Here is a 16362-nt window from a genome sequence, read left to right as displayed (position 1 = left end):
GAAAATGAGAAAGATCACAGCTTCTTGTTAATATCATTAAACTTTAATTAAATCTTTTAAAAGAGATTGTTGGAGAACAGCAGATTAATTCATCTTCATACTATTAGCATCTAGCTCAGCACTGTACTGCCTTTTAGGTTCTGAGAAAGTACTGATTGAAAGAATGAGTGGATGCCAATGTTTGAGGGTGTCTAATAAATACTTGGTAAATTTCCCACTGTGGATTTTAGGAAAATACCATAGTATCTCTATCTAAGGGCCTAACTGTGTACCTGTATAAGAATGAATGGAGATGAAGATTGAGTTCTGGTGCTAAGGACTTTTTTTTTTAAGCTATATTAAAGTGTACTTGACATATAAACTTCACATAGTTGGGGTGCACAGTTTGAAAAGTTTTGATCTGCGAACTTCCATGAAACTATCACCAAAATTAAGATAATGAGCATATCCAACAGCTCTAAAAGTTTCCTGATGTTCTTGGTAATCCCTCATGCCCCCTCATTCTTTCCTCATCTCCATGCAACCACTAATATACTTTTTTGTTTCCATAGATTAGTTTGAATTTTCTAGAACTTTAAATGAATATAATCATATAGTGTATATTCTTTTTTTTTGTCTGCTTCCTATAGCTCAAGATAATTATTCTGAGATTCATCCGTGATGTTGTATCAGTACAGTTCATTTCTTTTTGTTGTTAAGTTGTATTGCAGTGTATGAATATTCCACAATACATGTGCCTATTGTTTGACCCAGCCATTTTATTCCTAGATATTTATTCAAGAGAAATGAAAGCATATGTCCAAATACATATTTGTATACAAATGTTCTTAAAATACTTATTTGCATTAGCCATAGACTGGAAACAATCGAAATGTCCATCAATATTTGATTCCTCTTAAAGGGATCATATAATGAATTGAAACATATTCCCTCTTCAGTATTCTGGAAGAGATTGTATTGAGTTGGTATTCTTTTCTTCTTTACATGTTTTGTAGAATTCACAGTAAAGCCATTTGGCCCTGAAATTTTCTTTGTAGAAAAATTTTAACTAAAATTTCTTTAGGTATAGGTCTGTTCAGGTTATCTGTTTCTTCTTGAGTGAGTCTTGATAGTTTATGTCTTTCAAGGAATTTGTCAATTTTGTCTGAGTGGTAAAGTTTTATATATACAGGATCTGTAGTACTGTTACTTCTATTTGTAATTTAAGTCTTTTTTCCTGCTGGTTGATCTAGCTGTAGGTTTACCTATATTATTGATTTTTTTCAAAGAACAACTTTTGATGTCATCGATTTTTCTCTGTTTTGTTTTCTGTTTCATTGATATTAGTTCTGAATTTATTATTTCCTTTCTCTTACTATCTTTGAGTTTAATTTGCCCTTCTAGGTTTTTTTTTTCCCTCCCATGGTGAAAGCTGAAGTTGTTAATTTGAGGTTTTTCTTGTTTTCTAATAGATAGTTTTAGTGCTGTAAATTTTGAAGGAGGAAGTTAACTGCTTTGCACACATTTTGATATATTTTGTTTTCATTTTTATTCCCTTAAAAATACTTTATAATTTTCTTTTTGATTTTTTTCATTGACTCATGGGTTATTTAGAAGTTTGTTATTTGGCTTTCACATAGTTGCATGTTTTCCAGATTAAAAAAAAATTGGTTTCTAATTAAATTCCATTGTGATGAGAGAAGTTAACATTGCATGACCAGACTCCTTTTAAATTTATTGAGACTTGTGTTATGGTTCAGAATATGTTCTTTAATGTTAAACATTTCATGTGCATTTGAAAAGAATATGTATGCTGCTGATGTTGAAAAGAGTGTTCTATATGTTCAAATGTTGTATATGCTTACTTGCTTTTTGCCTACTTTTTCTATTGCTTATTCAAAGAGAAGTGTTAAAATACTCTCTTATAATTGTGAATTTGTCTGTTTCACCTTAAGTTTTATCACATTTTTCTCATGCATTTTCCAACTTCTATTAAGTGCATAAACATTTAGAATTGTTATGTTCTCCTGACAGATTGACTTTATCATTATGATAGTGTCTTTGTATTCCTGGTAATATTCTTTACTCTGAAGTCAACTTTGTGTAATACTAAATATTACTTCAGCTTTCTTTTGAAAAGTGTTAGCATGCTACATCTTTTACTTATTTGCTTTTTCTATTTTAACCCTTTTTATATTTTTTTATATTTAAAAGGAGTTCCTTGAAAATATCATGAAATTGTCCTGCTTTTTTATCCAGTATTAAATTTTTACCTTTTAATTGGTATATTCAGACTGTTTTTAAGTTACATTAATTACTGCTTTTGTTGAATTTAAATCTGCTATTTGTCCCATCTGTTCTTGTTCCCAGTCCCTCTTTATGTGTTTATTTTTTGATTTCCTTTGTTGGCTTCTCAGCTACAATTGTTTTTGTTATTTGAGTGATTCTTTTAAGGCTTATAATGTACGTCTTCAAGTGATGGTATGCTGTGCCACGTACAGTATTAAGGACTTCACATCAGTGACACATTTTTCTCTTACTAGCCTTTTTGTTACTTTCGTCATATATTTTACTTCTACATATGTTATAAACTCCATGATACATTATTATTTGTGCTTTAAACAGTTGATTAACTTTTAAAAAGATTAAATAATAACAATCTTATGTTTGCCCACATAGCTATCGTTTCTGATGCTATTCATTCTCAAATGTAGATCCACGTTTCCATCTGGTATCATTTTCCTTATGCCTGAAGTATTTCCTTTTGCATTTCTTATGGTGCATTTCTGCTGGTAATTGAACTGTTTCACCTTTTGTATGTCTGAAAATGTCTTTATACCATCTTGGTTTTTGAAAGATAGTCTCACTGAGTAAGGAAATCTGGGTTAAGTTTTTTTCTTTTAATTCTTTAAAGATGTTACTCTGCTGTCTTCTAGCTTGTACGGTTTCTGATGTGAAATTTGTGATTCTTGTATTTGTTCCCCTTTATGTCATTTTCTCAGGCTGCTTTTAAGATTTCTTCTTTATTATTGCTGTGAGCAATTTGATTATGGTGTGCTTTGGTGTAGTTTTTTTTTGTGTTTCTTATCCTTGGAACTTGTTGGGGATTCTTGGATCTGTGGGTTCCTAAACTTCCAGATGTTCAAGCTGGTTTTAGAAAAGGCAGAGGAACCAGAGATCAAATTGCCAACATCCGCTGGATCATCGAAAAAGCAAGAGAATTCCAGAAAAACATCTATTTCTGCTTTATTGACTATGCCAAAGCCTTTGTGTGGATCACAATAAACTGGAAAATTCTGAAAGAGATGGGAATACCAGACCACCTGACCTGCCTCTTGAGAAACCTATATGTAGGTCAGGAAGCAACAGTTAGAACTGGACATGGCACAACAGACTGGTTCCAAATAGGAAAAGGAGTACGTCAAGGCTGTATATTGTCACCCTGCTTATTTAACTTATATGCAGAGTACATCGAAGAAACGCTGGGCTGGAAGAAGCACAAGCTGGAATCAAGATTGCTGGGAGAAATATCAATAACCTCAGATATGCAGATGACACCACCCTTATGGCAGAAAGTGAAGAGGAACTAAAGAGCCTCTTGATGAAAGTGAAAGAGGAGAGTGAAAAAGTTGGCTTAAAGCTCAACATTCAGAAAACGAAGATCATGGCATCTGGTCCCGTCACTTCCTGGGAAATAGATGGGGAAACAGTGGAAACAGTGTCAGACTTTATTTTTTGGGGCTCGAAAATCACTGCAAATGGTGATTGCAGCCATGAAATTAAAAGACGCTTACTCCTTGGAAGGAAAAGTTATGACCAACCTAGATAGTATATTGAAAAGCAGAGATACTACTTTGCCAACAAAGGTCCATCTAGTCAAGGCTATGGTTTTTCCACTGGTCATGTATGGATGTGAGAGTTGGACTGTGAAGAAAGCTGAGCGCCAAAGAATTGATGTTTTTGAACTGTGGTGCTGGAGAAGACTCTTGAGAGTCCCTTGGACTGCAAGGAGATCCAACCAGTCCATCCTAAAGGAGATCAGTCCTGGGTGTTCATTGGAAGGACTGATGATGAAGCTGAAACTCCAGTACTTTGGCCACCTCATGCAAAGAGTTGACTCATTGGAAAAAACCCTGATGCTGGGAGGGATTGGGGGCAGGAGGAGAAGGGGACGACAGAGGATGAGATGGCTGGATGGCATCACCAACTCAATGGACATGAATTTGAATGAATTCCGGGAATTGGTGATGGACAGGGAGGCCTTGCGTGCTGCAATTCATGGGGTCGCAAAGAGTCGGACACGACTGAGTGACTGAACTGAACTGAACTGAATATTCATCTGATTTGGAAATTTTTCAGGCATTAATTTTTCAAATATTTTTTTCTGTCTCTTTATTGTTTTCTCCTTCTTGAACTACAATTTATATATATATATATATATATATATATATATATATAGGGTCTTGTGAAATTGTCCCACCATTCATTGATGCTTTGTTTTCTTTTTGTTTTAGTCTTATTTCTTTCTCATTTTGAATATTTCCTATTCAAATGTCCATAGACATTTAGCTGTTCTTCTCTAATGTCTAGTTTCTTTATCCACTATTTTTCTTTTTTCCTTTTCAAACATCATAAAGTTTTCTTCTCTAGAAGTTCAGTTTGGGTCTTTAAAATTTTTTCCATGTCTCTAACATGTTCAATCTTTTCTATCTAGTTTTTGAACATGTGAATTATAATTGCAATAAGTGTTTCAGTGGCCTTGTACTAACTGTATCATCAGTGTTAATTCTGTACCAATTTTGATCGATTGATTGATACTGCTACTTATTTTGGATTCTGTTTTCTTCTTTGCATGTATGGTAATTTTGGATAGGTTGGCAGACATTGTAAATTTGCCTACTTGTTTGTGGGGTATTTTTGTAGTCCTGTAATATTCTTGAGGTTTATTCAGAGATACAGTTATGTTACTTGGAAAAGCTTTCATCCATTCAGGTCTTGTTTTTAAGTTAGTTTTGTAAGGCATTTAGTCTAGGGTTGATTTTATCCACATACTATTCCCAATACTTTATTAAATGGCCCATGGATTATGGGCCATATCATTTCTAGAAGGAATAGGCACCATTCCTGGCCCTCTGCAGTCTCTGCTTGCTTTTTTTCTAGTCCTTTCTAGAAATGTCTAGGTGACATTTTCCCCCCCCTTGGTCTTGAGAAGTTTCCTCAGATGATTCACTGGATTTGTACACAGCTAAATACTTAAATATTCTACAGATTTTTGAGTTCTGGAATTTTCTCTTTGGGCTCTGTCTTCTCCAGTACTATGGGCTGAGAGCTCCAGCATGTGTGGTTTCCTCTGGACTTTCAGCTTTCTCTTTAACTCAGGGAGATCTCTGTACTCTGTTGGGATCTCCCTCCCTGTGCTTTCATCTGTTCCTCTAGGCAGTGAGTTGGGGGCAATCACAGGGCTCACTTTATATTTCTCAGGTATCACTGTCCTTTGTTACCTGATGAGCAATGAAAAGACCACTGTTTCACATGTGTTTTAGTTTTTTTTTTAGTAGTTTTAGATAGGAGAGTAAATCTAGTCTTTGTTACTCTTTCTTGGCCTAAAGTGTAAGTTAGGCTGTTCCCAAGGATTTTGATGTCCTGAAGACCATTTTAGTAATAACTTCAGGGTAAAAAAGGACTTTATACTCCACTTTAATACAAGGTGTGGATCCTACCTTGCTACCTCTATATCATTTTCTTTGTTTCTCTTTTTTCCCATTCAAATTTGAATTGAGCCAAACTTATGGAAAGCCTCCTGTGGACCAGGGACAGCAGAGTGGAAGTTAAAAAGATTAATATAATCTGATCCCTTTCCATAGAGAACTCAGAATTTAGAGATGAATAGAGTGATTGTGTAGTATCCTCCAAGTCATAGCTCTTAAATTGGTAGAACTGAGGTAGAATCAGATCATTTAGCTTCCAGTTGAATTTCCTTCTCACTGTAGTAATGCATCCGTATATGAATCCCTACACGTGTGTGTGTGTGTGTGTGTGTGTGTGTGTGTGTGTGTGTATGTGTATGTGTGTTAATTGCTCAGTCATGTCTGATTCTTTTTGGCCCAGTGGACGATAGCCCATCAGGGTCCTCTGTCCATGTAATTTTCCAGGCAGGAATACTAGAGTGGGATGCCATTTCCTGCTTCAGGGGATCTTCCAGACCCAGGGATTCAAGCTGCGTTTCTTGTATCTCCTGCACTGGGAGGTGGATTCTTTACCACTAGCGCCAAAACATATATATATGTGTGTGTATATATATACACACACATGCATATATGCATACATGCATGCATACGTACTGTGTAGAACTCAGGAGGCTGCATGAACTTATGGACTAAAGACTACAATATTGTAAAGTCTCTTTACAATACTGTTGATGATTTTTTGCTTCAGTTCAGTATCACAGTCTTATCCGACTCTTTGCGACCCTGTGGACTGCAGCATGACAGGCTTCCCTGTCCATCACCAACTCTGGAGCTTGCTCAAACTCATGTCCATCGAGTCAGTGATGTCATCCAACCATCTCATCCTCTGTCCTCCCCTTATCCTCCTGGCCTGTCTTTCCAAGCATCAGTATTCTTTGCTTATCAGTGACTAAAAGACTTAGGAGACATTTGTAAATGTGTGAGACTAGTAATGAACTGGTGATCCAATGGGAAGAAAAGGGATGAAAAAAGAGACTTGTATTGGTTTCCTTTTTTGGAACAGACTTGCAGAGTTTTAAATAGTAGTGTGCTAGTTGGAGCATGTCTTTGGAGACACGGCAGTAATTTTGATTTGTGTCCAGTTAAAGCTGCAACAAAACTGCCAATTTATAAGGAATTCTGTATTTGCTCATTTTCTTCAGATAGTAGGCCAAATGGAGAAATTTTTTAAGCTGATTCTGAAATACTGTACTAAAAACCCAAATGAGCAAAGTTAATCTTATGTATTAGCAATAGAGGATTGCAGGAAAACATTTTGGATTTTTACTTTCTAATACTAGTAATGAGACCATTTGTGTAAGTATAAATATAGCATGCAGATGTGACAAAGAGGATAACAAGGCAGTGTGGTACAGAGTGGAAAAGTGAATTGGAAGTTAGGAATTTGAACTTCAGTTCCTGGTTTCTGACTGATGTGATTTTGCGATTTTGGCAAATGTCTTTAGTGAACTGGGGTTCCATTTACATATTTAAAATGAGAGCACTGAATTAAAAGACCTCTAAAATAGCTCTGAATACTAACATTATCATGGTCCTTTGACCATACAGATGACCTTAGTTGACAGTGAGATTTCCTAGTTACAGTTGACCCTTATACAGTGCAGGGGTTAGGGATGCTAACCTCATGCAGTTGAGAATTCGCCTATAACTTTTGGTTTCCCCAAAACTTAACTACTGGTAACCTAATGTTGGCTGGGAAGCCTTACCAGTAAGATAACGGTCAATTAACACATATTTAGGATGTTATATGTATTATATTCTGTATTCTTACAGTAAAGTAAGCTAGAGAAAAGCGTCCTTAAGAAAATAATATGGAAAAGATAATACATTTACAACTCTGTATTGTATATATCGATACTGTAAGTTTACATTGTCTGTTTTCAAGATGAATCATCTGCCAGTATCTGCATCAGTGTTGTTTTACATGCTGCAAAACAGTGTAGATGTTACACGTATTACTAAAGCTGGACATGGAAAATGAAAAGGTAATGTGAAAAAAAATTCATATTTATTTGCAGGTTAAATGATCCATGCATTGATAAAGAAGCAGCAGCAATGATTGCTTTATGATAACCTAATATAACTGACAGGAGTCATCATGCCTAACCTATACACTCATGAGTGAGTCATTATAAATTTTTCATAGCAAACAATATTACAGTTTTATTCATAATACAGTATAGATTTAGAAAAAGGAGAAGCCAATGTGATATCCCTGAAGTCTTCAGGAAAGAAATAAAGAAAGCTCTTGGACTGGAAGAATTTTGAGGGTCTATAGAGTGGTATAAGAGCATGTAATAAGGATGAAGGGATGTTTATATAGCAGGAAGAGTCTCCTGGAATGGAAGGGACATCTTGTGTATAGAGTGCAGGATAGTGAAATTCACACTCAGAAATGTTAATTTGGTGGCATAGGCTGTCTCAAGGCAGTGGCTTATTTTTAATGAGGCCTGAGAGTGATGAGATTTAGACAGTATTTTTGGAATGAATATATACTACTTCAAATACATTCTTCTTGGCCCATCTTTCGTGCATTCAGGCATTTAAATTTATAAGCAGGTTGACCAGCATTAAAGATTACAATCTATGTCCATAAGCCAAAAGCAAAGCCAAACAGTACAATTGTGGTAAGGCAGTTATATTTAATACTGCACTGGTACAGTGATTCCACCAATTGAGATAATTGGTCTATTCAGCATATCACACAAAGTTAATGGAGAAGCTGTTTAAATTAAAAACATTCTGGATTATGCATGCTGATTTTGCATCCAGTTACTTTACTGAAGTCTTTTATACTAATAGTTTGTCTTGACTCTCTAGGGTGTATTATGTAAGTTATAATATCCTTTGTAAATGGTGACAGTTTTGTCTCTTATTTTCTAAGTGTATTCGTCTTGCTTTTTGTACCTTATTACATTGGCTAAGCCCTCCACAGTGAGTATTCTGTTATCACATAGCAAGACATTCCCAAACTTAACAGTTGAAAACAACAATTTATTATCCTCAGATCCTTACAGTTCTGTGGGATGCCTTTAAGCTTAGCTTGGTTGTTTTCCCTGGAGACCTTTCAAGAAGTTGTAATGAGATGGCAGCTGTGGCTGGGGTCGTCTGAAGATTCATCTGGGCTGGATGTAATGGATGCTTCTTCACTGACATATTTGGTGTCTCAGCTGGGATGGCTGGAACAGTGGAGACTGGCCAACCATCTCTCTTTTCCTCCAAGTACTTCTGTGCATGTGCAGCTTCCTCACATACGGCATTCTCAGGGTAGTCAGATTTCTTACATGGAATTTGGTTTGTCCCAGAGTGAGTGTTTAGAGAGGGGAAGTAGAAATTAAGGGTTATGCCTAAAGGTAGCGGTAGCTCAGGGTCATTCCTGCCATATTCTGTTTGTTAAAGCAGTCACAGAGCCTGCGCAGATTCAAGGAGCAGAGAAATAGATTCTACCTCTTGGTGGGGAAATATGAAGACTCTATTGCAGGATGGGAGATATTATTGTGGTCATATATGGAAAATTCAGTTTGCCACAGAGGGCTTCCTTGATATTCTGACATTTCACCATTGATTATAAGTTGGAGTTTTCTGATAATTCCTTTTATCAAATAAGAAAGTTTCTATGTCTAGTATAACTAAGGATTTTTCTCAGGAACAAGTTTAGTGTTTCTTGTTTTCCTTTGTTCTATTAATGTAATGAATTACCCAGCCTTAAGGATGTTAAGGCATCTGTATTATCCTGGGATAAATTTTAGTTGCTTATGATGTATTTATTGACACTAATATTTTATTCTTTACAGTTTTTTATAATTGAGGCAGACAGTTTTATTTTTATGTGTGCTGTTCCTGTTCAAATCAAAACTGGTAAAGGTTAAACTAGCCTAAAGTGAATAGAGAAGCTCTGTATTTTCTCATGATGTGAGGCAATTTATGTAATTTAGATTTAGGTGGTAGTTCTCACATATAGAACCATTAGGGCCCATGGTCTCTCTGGCTCCACAAGGTATTACTCTTTGGTTACCTTTCTGATTTCTTCATGGTTATTAATCTAACCAGATTTTTAATCTCTTGTGACAACTTGGTAATTAATAGTTTTCTAGAAAACCATTTACTTCTTTTTTAGTTTACTGGCATGAAGTCATATATAGTATCACTTTTAAGTTTTAAAGCCTTGCCTGCATCCTAGTTTGCCCTCTTTCTTGTTTCTAATTTTGAAGTGCTTTTGTATGTACTTCTTCAAATATGTGTATTGTACAATGAATATATTTTAAATTAAACTTATATTTTAGCACATGGATGGTATTATGAAAAAAATCTGGGAATGATTTAGCCTGCTTTTAGGCCAACTCTGGTTGTTCTTGCCTGAAGTGAGTTTTTGAGATGTAAATTGGAAATTCACAGAGTTGATTATTGTTCTATAACTTTGACTTCATTAGTGCTGCTTGTTAGTTTTTGAGGACACATCTTGGTTAGACCTGACACAGTCATTATCACATGCTTTCACACCACCTACTGTCTTTCAATAGGACTTTCCCACTCACGATGCTGCCATTTACTTTTCCATGAGGGTATGTTGATTTCATAAGTAGCAGTAGTGTTCTGTCTTATTTAATGCCATTACAAGGAGACTGTGTGTATTCTTCTCAACTATATGCATATATTCCTTCTAGACGGAGGAATGTAGAAGCAAGCTTATAGACCTCTGGTCTTTAGGGAAGCTATCATATTTAGTAAACCCATCAACAAGTATTTTAGTGATTCCCATGTGTCCAAGACTGCTGTAGGTGCTATGAAGATACAGAAGATTTCTCAGGTGTTCAAAGTCCACAGCAATTTGGCTCTGATCAACCTTCCCAGATTCAGTAATGTTGCCTTCATGTGCCCTTTGCTTTAGCACACTACCTGTTCCTGTTTTTCACATGCAGTGCTCTCTGCTCCCTTAATCACTTTGAAAAGCTATTCCCAATACTGTTCTCTTACATACAGTTGTCAAATTCATACCTACCCTTCCTTCAGATTGAAGCTTAAATCCCTTCCCTTTAATGAGCCTTTCCCCAGAAAGTTAACTCAGACTAATGTGTCCAGTTTGAAAGGATAAGTAGATTTGTAGATCCAGATAATAACTCTAGTAGTGTCTTTGGCAAGCTATGTATTAAAAACTCAGGGAGAAATAAGAAGGATAAGCTAGATGATAGTAAAGATAGGAAGATTTGTAACTGCTTAATGACTTATCAACCTAGAGGGAAATTTCTAATGGCATAGTGTAGGGCTCTGTTTTAATCTGCACTGTGCTTAGTCTCACAGTTGTGTCCGACTCTTTGCCACCCCACAGACTCTAACCAAGCTCCTCTGTCCGTGGGGATTCTCCAGGCAAGAATACTGGCGTGGGTTGCCATGCCTTCCTCTTGGGGATCTGCTCAACCAGGGATCAAACACAGCTCTCCCATGTTGCTGGTGGATTTTTTACAGTCTGAGTCATCAGGGAAACCCTCTGTTTTTATCTAGTCTTGTTCAACATGTTCATTCATTCAGCTATTTACTCACTGTGTATTTATTGAGTACTACAGGTTGGAAACAAACCTCTGTCCACAGTTCTTCAGGCACTCTGTCTATCAGATCTAATCCCTTGAATCTATTTGTCACTTCCACTGTATAATCATAAGGGATTTGATTTAGATAATACCTGAATGGTCTAGTGGTTTTCCCTACTTTCTTCAATTTAACTCTGACTTTCGTAATAGAACTATGGATGGAGGTTCGTGACGTTGTACAGGAGGCAGTGATCAAAACCATCCCCAAGAGAAAGAAACGCAAAAACGTCAAGTGATTGTCTGAGGAGTCCTTACAAAGAGCTGAGAAAAGAAGTGAAAGGCACAGGAGAAAAGGAAAGGTATATCCATCTGAATACAGAGTTCCAAAGAATAGCAATGAGAGATGAGAAAGCCTTTCTAAGTGATCAATGCAAATAAATAGAGGAAAACATATGATCCACCAATAGAATGGGAAAGACTAGAGATCTCTTCAAGAAAATTAGAGATACCTAGAAGAAGGCAATGGCACCCCGCTCCAGTACTCTTGCCTGGAAAATCCCATGGACTGAGGAGCCTGGTAGGCTGCAGTCCATGGGTTTGTGAAGAGTTGGACATGACTGAGTGACTTCCCTTTCACTTTTCACTTTCATGCATTGGAGAAGGAAATGGCAACCCACTCCAGTGTTCTTGCCTGGAGAGTCCCAGGGACGGGGGAGCCTGGTGGGCTGCCGTCTATGGGGTCGCACAGAGTCAGACACGACTGAAGTCATAGCAGCAGCAGTAGCAGGGAATATTTCATGCAAAGATGGGCTCAATAAAGGACAGAAATGGTATGGACCTAACAGAAACAGATGATACTAAGAAGAGGTGCCAAGAATACACGGAAGAACCATGCAGAAAAGATAACCATGATGGTGTGATCACTCACCTAGAGCCAAACATCCTGAAATGTGAAGTGAAGTGGGCTTTAGGAAGCATCACTACAAAGCTAGTAGAGGTGATGGAATTCCAGCTGAACTATTTCAAATCCTAAAAGATGATGCTGTGACAGTGCTGCACTCAATATGCAGCAAATTTGGAAAACTCAGCAGTGGCCACAGGACTGGAAAAGGTCAGTTTTCATTCCAGTCCCAAAGAAAAGAAGTGCCAAAGAGTGTTCAAACTACTGCATAGTTGCACTCATCTCATATGCTAGCAAAGTAATGCTCAAAATTCTGCAAGCTAGGCATCAACAGTACGTGAACTGAGAACTTCCAGATGTTCAAGCTGGATTTAGAAAAGGCAGAGAAACCAGAGATCAAATTGCCAACATCCGTTGAGTCATAGAAAAAAACAAGAGAATTCCAGAAAAACATCTACTTCTGCTTAATTAACTATGCCAAAGCCTTTGACTGTGTGGACCACAACTAACTGTGGAAAATTCTTAAAGAGCTGGGAATACCAGACTACCTTATTTGCCTCCTGAGAAATCTGTATGCAGGTCAAGAAACAACAGTTAGAACCGGACCTGGAACAACAGACTGGCTCCAAATTGGGAAAGGAGTACATCAAGGCTGTATGTAGTCACCTTGCTTATTAACTTACATGCAGAGTATATCACACAAAATGCCGACTGGAGGAAGCACAAGCTGGAATTAGGATTGCAGGGAGAAATATCAATAACATCAGATATGCAGATGATAACTACCCTTACGGCAGAAAGCAAAGAGGAACTAAAGAGCCTCTTGATAAGAGTGAAAAAGCTGGCTTAAAACTCAGCTTTCAAAAAATGAAAATTATGGCATCCATTCACATCACTTCATGGCAAATAGATGGGGAAACAATGCAAAGAGTGAGACTTTATTTTGGGGGCTCCAAAATCACTGCAGGTGGTGACTGCAGCCATGAAATTAAAAGATGCTTGCTCCTTGGAAGAAAGCTATGACCAACCTAGTCAGCATTTTAAAAAGCAGGGACATTACTTTGCCGACAAAGGCCCATCTAGTCAAAGCTGTGGCTTTTCCAGTAGTCCTGTGTGAATGTGAGAATTGGACTATAAAGAAAGCTGAGTGCTGAAGAATTGACGCTTTTGAGCTGTGGTGTTGGAGAAGACTCTTGAGTGTCCCTTGGATGGCATGGAGATCCAACCAGTCCATCCTGAAGGAAATCAGTCCTGAATGTTCATTGGAAGGACTGATGCTAAAGCTGAAGCTCCAGTATTTTGGCCACCTGATGCAAAGAACTGACTCATTGGAAAAGAACCTGATGCTGGGAAAGATTGGAGGCAAGAAGAGAAGGGTATGACAGAAGGGTATAAGGTGGTTGGATGGCATCACTGACTCCTTTGATGGACATGAGTTTCAGCAAGCTCCAGGAGTTGGTGATAGACAGGGAAGCCTGGCGTGCTGCAGTCCCTGGGGCTGCAAAGAGTCATACTCGACTGAGAACTGAACTGAACAGGTTGGAAATTGCAATATGCTGGGGGTATAATGGCAAACAACAGAGACATAGTTCTGCCCTTTAGGACATCATGATCTGAGCATTTAAACTAAGATGCTGGGAGGGATTGGGGGCAGGAGGAGAAGGGGACGACACAAGATGAGATGGCTGGATGGCATCACTGACTCGATGGACGTGAGTCTGAGTGAACTCCGGGAGTTGGTGATGGACAGGGAGGCCTGGCATGCTGCGATTCATGGGGTCGCAAAGAGTAGGCCACGACTGAGCGACTGATCTGATCTGATCTGATAGAAACTTATGCAGAATGAAAAAAGTTAGCTAATACAGTGATAATGTGGCGCCTGTAGAGATGGTGATTATTTTGTATAACAGAATCAGTATATAAAATGATCTCTGGGGAATGGAAGGTAGATTATATTCAGCCCAGCTTTAATTTCAAGTTGGAATTTAATTGCGATAAATTAAGTTCCCAAACAAATTGTACAAGAAGAGGAAGACTTGACATATGGACACAGTCTGAGTGAAAAAGACATTGAACCTTTAATCAGCAGTCAAGTCAGTGTTAATGATCAATGGAATGTGATTGCTGGAAAAAGTCAGGCTCTCTTACTAGACACATATTATAGTGTCTAGAATGAGAAGTGCTAGATCTTCTCTGCTTTGTTTCAGGCAGACACATCTTAATTGCTATGTTCCTTTAGAGAAATCACTCTGTTAGAGGGCTTTTGAAATCAGAAATTTGTACTCTAATCTTACATGATTTGTAAACTTTAAATAAATGTTTTCAGGATTTCTCTGAAGGTCCAGTAGTTAAGACTTCACAATTCTACTGTAGGGGACGTGGGTTCTAGCTCTGATCTGGGACAAAGATCCCACAAACTGCGGAGTGCAATAATAATAATAATAATAATAATAAAAGTTCTCAAGGCAGTTCTTCAGGAATTTATGATTGATACACTTATAAGAAAACATGAGTAAATATCAGTCAACGAATATTTCATAGAATCCGAGGAAAACAGAACCATAAGAAATCTTCAAATAGCCATCTGTTATATATCATTTGCTGTGCTTTGAAAGTTTAAGAGAAAGGGTGAGATAGGCGCCTCCCTACTCCTGAGGGATGGAGGGGAAGCTGCACAGTGGCGGTCTGTGTCAGCACGGCGGGGAAGCTCAAGAGCACAGACACTAGTAAGGTGTGGGTCTAGGTTTTCCAGGAGTGTGGAATCCAGTGCTGGAGAAAGGCGGTAAACAGATGATCACAGCATAATATGAATTGTAGATAGAGCCATGCTCCCAGGGTTATTAAGGAGGACAGCAGCTGAGATGAGGGGTAGCCTTATCAAATAGTATCTATTTCTGGGCTTCTCCCTGAATTCTTCCTCTTCTAGAAAGGAATTTCCGCGTCGTTTTGTACTAGGCAGTACCGGGGTCTTCTCACACTGCAGCCCAAGTGGTTTCCCCCGCCTCCCCCTCCCCCACTGCTTGGTTTGTGGAATCTTAGTTTCCCAGGGCAGTGGGAGCACAGAGTCATAACCATTGGACCACCGGGGACCTCCCAGCCCAAAGTAGTCTTAAGTTTAAAACATCTATTTGATCAGGTCTCCCACTTTAAACTTTATCCCGTGGCTTGGGAATAAAACTCCTTAGCCTGATCTGCCAAGCCTTCATAATCTAACCTCTGTCTACCTTTAAACCCTCGTCTCTTGCCATCCTCTCCCATACAGCCCTGTGCTCTAGCCTTGCTAAAGGTACCTGCAGTTGTTGAAAATGTTATGCAGCCTTTTTTTCTGTTTTTGTATTTGCTTTTCCTTTTATCCGGAATATCTTTCTTTTTTTCCACCTAGCTAATTCTACTCCTATTTTTAATACCAGCGTAGTTTTTACTTCTTCTTAAAAGAAGAACTGTGGTGTTGGAGAAGACTCTTGAGAGTCCCTTGGACTGCAAGGAGATCCAACCAGTCCATCCAAAGGAGATCAGTCCTGGGTGTTCATTGGAAGGACTGATGTTAAAGCTGAAACTCCAATACTCTGGCCACCTGGTGCGAAGAGTTGACTCATTTGAAAAGACCCTGATGCTAGGAAAGATTGAGGGCAGGAGGAGAAGGGGACGACAGAGGATGAGATGGTTGGATGGCATCACCGACTCAATGGGCATGGGTTTGGGTGGATCGGGAGTTGGTGATGGACAGGGAGGCCTGGCATGCTGTGGTTCTTGGGGTCACAAAGAGTCAGACACGACTGAGCGACTGAACTGAGACCTTTACTTCTACTCGACACAAGCCCTAAAACAGATGCCTCTCCTTTTAGCTCAGCTGTCACTCTGTACATATCTCTACCATAGTACCACACTATTATAATTTTTTACATACCCATTTCTCCAGAGTTTGTGCATTATGAATATAAGGTGTATCTCTGATCTGTGTACTTCCATTACCTGACACAGGGCATGGGCTCACATTTAGGCACCTAAGTGTTTGTTGACTGAACATGTGAATATTGCTGCTGCTGCTAAGTCACTTCAGTCGTGTCCAGCTCTGTGCAACCCCACAGATGGCAGCCCACCAGGCTCCCCCGTCCCTGCGATTCTCCAGGCAAGAACACTGAAGTGGGTTGCTATTTCCTTCTCCAGTGCACAAAAGTGAAAAGTGAAAGCAAAGTTGCTCAGTCGTGTC

At 38.4% G+C, this 16362-nt stretch overlaps 1 protein-coding gene across 2 annotated transcripts in view; it reads left to right on the top strand.

Moving 5' to 3' along the window:
• The window catches only part of UVRAG (UV radiation resistance associated), a 329275-nt gene that overhangs the window by 114674 nt on the left and 198239 nt on the right, over positions 1 to 16362 (top strand). The window lies entirely within an intron of this gene.

Source organism: Bos indicus x Bos taurus, chromosome 15 (assembly GCF_003369695.1).
Source record: "Bos indicus x Bos taurus breed Angus x Brahman F1 hybrid chromosome 15, Bos_hybrid_MaternalHap_v2.0, whole genome shotgun sequence".
In the NCBI taxonomy this organism is placed as follows: domain Eukaryota; kingdom Metazoa; phylum Chordata; class Mammalia; order Artiodactyla; family Bovidae; genus Bos; species Bos indicus x Bos taurus.
This window is presented reverse-complemented; position numbering and strand designations above follow the sequence as displayed.